Source organism: Octopus bimaculoides, chromosome 23 (genome assembly GCF_001194135.2).
Source record: "Octopus bimaculoides isolate UCB-OBI-ISO-001 chromosome 23, ASM119413v2, whole genome shotgun sequence".
Lineage (NCBI taxonomy): Eukaryota > Metazoa > Mollusca > Cephalopoda > Octopoda > Octopodidae > Octopus > Octopus bimaculoides.
The window spans coordinates 30,641,177-30,646,782 of record NC_069003.1 but is presented as its reverse complement, the minus strand read 5'-3'; positions in this window follow the sequence as shown (position 1 = coordinate 30,646,782).

Genomic DNA, 5,606 nt, shown 5'->3' with positions numbered 1-5,606 from the left:
CATTTACAGAATTGTTATGTATAATTGTGTTACACACAAAATTTCAATTTCGAAAAACCCAAAAAAAACAAAAAAAAACTATAAAATTTCTTTCACTGGAATGAATATATGGTATGTGAGCATACGTGGGTGTTTGTGCATGAATCTACATGTGTGTGTGTGTGTGTGGGGGGGGTCTATATGTATGCGTGTGTGTATTATGCTTATGTTTTGGCTGTTGAAGAGAAATATATTATATTAGTCGGGGGAGAAGGGAGTTCAGCTTTTTCCTGATTGTTTTGACTACATTTATGGTTCACTTAAAGCTCCGCATATAAAAAAACCATGCAGGCACAGATATGTACATCATGCAGAGATACACAAGATACACAAAGGGACAAATACGCATTTTGATATGCTTGTGTGCAGTGTGTGTGTGTGTGTCTGTGTGTGTACTCATACATATATCCTCAAATGTGTGTGTATATATATATATATATATATATATATACATACACACACACATACACACAAATGTATATATATTGACACATGCACATGTTTTTTTTTTTACATAATAACACAAACATACAGCTCAAACACACATATGTATATATATGTATATATGAATGATAAATATATACAAGTATATATGCATATACAAATATATATATATATATATATATGTACACATTCATACGCATACACACTCACACAAGTGATAACAAGGAGTATTGACTTGAAATTATGATGACTGTTTTAATTAATGGAAATTACACTTGTTCAATGTTCACAATTTAGAAAACGAAAAGGAAAAAAAACAACAACAAATCTGTCCTTGCTATGATAGAACCGGTGGAGCATCAAACTATATTCCTTGTACTTGGTTACGTCCCTATACATTCTGAGTTCAAATCCCACCCAGGTGCACTTAACCTTGTATCCTTCTAAAGTCAATAACGATAAGTACTGCACTGATGTCAATAACTTTTCTCTAAATTGTAGTGCTCAGCATGGCCACAACTCCAGTGAGTGAAAGATAGTAAAAAAATTGGATGGATATAGGTTCTTGGTTCAATCCCCAGAGTAGTAGATTCCTGTGAATATTAAAATACATAACAGTTCGTTTGTTTGTTTAAAAGAGTAAGGTAATGAAATTTTGTAACTGAAACAAAGACGTTATGCCACAAAGTTACTGGTTCAATCCCCAGGAAAAGTAATTAAAACATGTTACATTCAAATTTATGTGTTCAATTCCTAGGGTAGTGTGAATTCCTGTGATTAAAATGCAAGACATGGTGCATCAGCTTTATCAATTAAATTCCAAGAACACCAAAATTCTGTGATAGAAACATAAGACATGACAGAAGTTTATGAGTTCAATACCTAGGAAAGCAATTAAAGCATAGTGCATTGAAGTTTATGTGTTCAGTTCCAAGGATAATGAAATTTAGTGAGAGAAAAAAAAACCAAGATGGTGGATTAAGTTTACAAGTTCAGTACCCAGTATAGACAAATGTTGTTATTAAAAAAACAAGATGTAAACATCAGGTCTACAGGTTCAATACCCAAGATAGTCAAATGTTGTTATCAAAACACAAAATATATTGCATCAAGCTTTTAAGATTTATCTCCCAAATAACGAATTTTGCTGAGTAAAACAAAAGACATGATGCCTTAAGTTTACAAGTTCAATTCCGAGGATAGTCGAATTCTATTATTAAAACACAACAAGTAATTCACCAGCTCTACAAGTTCAATCCCTGAGATAGTCGAAATTTTTTGAGTAATATGCAAGCTATGATGCAGTAAATTTTATCTGTTCAATTCCCAGGATAGTGAAATTACTATAAAACACAGCATTTATTACCTTTAACCCTTCAGCGTTCAGATTACTGTCAAACGTAATGCATATTCATTGATATTATTTTGAATTAATCCTGCATTATCTCGTAACTTTGAGATTACAATGATTGTTTGTTTTTAAAATGGTATTGCAGGGAAGGTGTAAGAGGCTGGATTTGGCCAGTTTGAACATAGAACAGGTTGAATATCTGAGCAGGCTATGCCTATTTATTCACATTGTTTTGAATTAATCAGGCATTATCTATCTCATAACTTCGATATTGCAATGATGTGATTGTTTATTTTTAGAATGACATTGCAGGGAAGGTGTGAGAGGCTGGATCTGATCAGTTTGGACAGATAACAGGTTGAATATTTGAGCCAGATTTCTGCAGCTCAAATGCCAACTTGTCAAGAACACATTTAGTAATTCATATTTAGTTGTTGGTTGGTTTTATTTTGATTTTATTTTGTTGTTGTTTTTACAAGAGTTATTATTATTATTATTATTATTATTATTATTATTATTGTTATTATCATTATTATTGCTGTTGTTGTTTTGTTTGTTTCTTTGAGGTAGCTACTGAAGTGCCAAGTTTTTATTATTATTATTATTGTATTATAAAATATCGAATTACAATGCAACACATTGTAACATAATTTTGTATTAAATTATGAAGATATTCAATTCAAAAATTATTTTTGAAAAATCGAAAAATGGTAAACGAAATAAGAAACATACACACACACACACACACACAAAATTTCTTATTTTGTGTGTGTGTGTGTGCATGTGTGTGTGTGTGTGTGCGTGTGCGTGTGTGCGTGTGTGTGCGTGTGTGTGTGTGTGTGTGTGTGTTCTTTCAGCAAGTGGGAGGAGGGGAGATAATGAAAACTTTAATGTAAAATACTACTAGTAACTTTCTTCTTCTTTTCATTATTATTATTATTATTATTATTATTATTATTATTATTATTATTATTATTATTATTATTATCATTATTATTAGTATTATTATTATTATTATTATCATTATTATTAGATATCAATATTAAATTTAGTCAGAAATCATTACTATAAATAATTTTGTTATTATTATTGTTGTTGTTATTATTATTAATATTATTATCATCATCATCATCATCATCATAATTGTTACTGTTATGATTATAGAATGAATTTTAAATTGAAGGCTTTGTCAATAAGAAAGAATCCAATTAAGAAAGAAATGGTTTCTTGCAGATGGGTAGGATAGTGATGGGATGGGATGGGATGCGATGGATGGATGGATGGAAGTGGAGGGGAGAAAGGACAGTTATGTTGTTTGTTATATTTATTGTGTGTATATTTCATTTCTAGAAGAAATAAAATAAAAATAAAAATCAATTAAAAAAAAATATTTACAAACTGCAACAAGTTGTTTCTTGTGATTTTTTAAATTTTTATCTGTTATCTTTTTATTCTTTAAATAAAATGAATTTATTTACAGTTTCTCCTATGTCTTCTTTCAGTAATGGAATTTATATAATTACAAAGAATTTCAGGTAAAAAAAAAAAGAAGAAAATATTATTAATAATAATAATGATAATAATAATGATATGCCCTGATGCAATGCCAGGCAGTGGCTCACATGGCTTCTGATCTTAACTGATTGGAAGTGTTATCATGTACATTGTTTTGTCTTGGTATAAAAAGATGGGCTACAGCAAATATTCTGCTCAATACCACAGATTTGCTTGTCAGTTGCTTGACCTTAACCAGTTGAGCATGTCCCTTGGTGGCTGACGATATGTGCATTTCTGATCAAGAGCAGAAGTAGTGGGGGAGCATCATAGCCATGTGTTGAGAGGAATTCTTTGGGGTTTGGATAATTCACCTTTGGAAACGGGTATTTCATTCAACATCCTTAAACAACCCTTATTCTGGGTCCTTTTGAGCAGGATGGGCTACTCGACCTAACAAAAATTCTAATTGGGCCCTACCTGCAAGGTCATGCGCTGTTTATCTTGATATGAGACCACCAAGTTGTGCACATGGGGTTGTGATTCATGTACCTGGTGTACCCTTATCAGACGGGTTATTATGATGGGTATACTGGGCTTCATATATTTGTACCCCAGTGTCACTTTGATGGCATGCACTGCTCTCTCTCTCACTCAGTAATAATAATAATCTTTTCTACTGAAGGCACAAGGCCTTGAAATTATGGGGGAGGGGCCTAGTCAATTACATCGACCCCAGTGTTTCACTGGTATTTAATTTATCAACCCCGGAAGGATGAAAAGCAAAGTCAACCTCAGCAGAATTGAACTTAGAATGTAGCGGCAAACAAAATACTGCTAAGCATTTCGCCCGGCATGCTAATGATTCTGCCAGCTCCCCTCACCTTAAATGCAATAATAATCATACCTCCTTATCGATATGACTGTCCCAATCAACATAAATCTATCTGTCAAGACCTACCAAAAACTGAGCAAATATAAAGTTCTTGAAATAGAAAGTGGCAAAATGTGGACTATAACAACTATAGAAATTTACCATAATTTTGTTGTTATTTAGCCTCAAATCAAACCTGATACAGCAAACTTATCATCAAAGACATTCCAGCCTCCAGCAACCCGTCTTTTCAGGGATAATCTACTACATTATATACAATGGGTGTGTGATTTAGGTAGGGGGATACTTTGGCTGCTATTTTTAGTGTGTCGAGCAACCAGGTAGAGGCTCTTTCACTGGTTCGATTGCGTGATGAGATTTTTTTACACATATATGTATATATATCATTGGCACTTATCGAACACGAATTTGGCCATTGTCACTATGTAACTTCTGCCTATTATTAATGTGTGTGTGTGTGTGTATTTATATATATGTATGTATGTATATATACCTACAATGGACCCGGAAATTCTTTGCAAACAGCAGCAGTAATTTTCTTCAGCTGAATACACGTCATTGATTGGTTAAAATTGGTTAAAATTACCCAAATACGACAACTTTAACACGAAATAATTTCTAAAATACAAAATTTTGTCAAAAACGGGAAGAGTAAACCCTGTTCTATGTGACACATTCTACCAGTATCCGAAGTTTAAAAGTGTTTAGTTAAAAAAAGAATAATTAAAATATCTGGCCGTCAAATTGAAAGGATCCGAAACCATTCTTTTCCTTATATACACACACACACACACACATATATATATATATATATGTGTGTGTGTGTGTGTGTGTGTGTGTATATAGGTATATATATATATTTATATGCGTTTTTCTCCATTTATTATTATTATTCATATATATATATATATATATATATATATATATATATATATATATATATATATATATATAGGTATCTATATATATATATAGGTATATATATATAAGTTCAAAAGAAAGGAAACAGACAAAAAACAATAACAAAAAACAACAACGTGAGGACGTGATACAGATAGTGTTATTAGACGCTCGGGAAAGGAAAGAGAGAGTATGACGTTTCGAGCGGAGCTCTTCGTTGGAAACAAGGAAAGTCCAAAGAAGGAAAAAACGGAGGAAGAAAAAATCGCCACCGATGTCCAAGAGGTTACATTGTGAAAGGACCGGAAGGGGAAGTGATATATATATATATACCTACATACACACATTAATTTTCAAGATGGCGCATTTGGATGAATGAAAATAAAGCTCTCGAAAAAAAGTTTGAAAACCTCTAAATAGATCGAAGTAACTAAAAGTAAAGCGTTCTCTAGTTTAAATCTATCATTTATTACGTCCAGTATA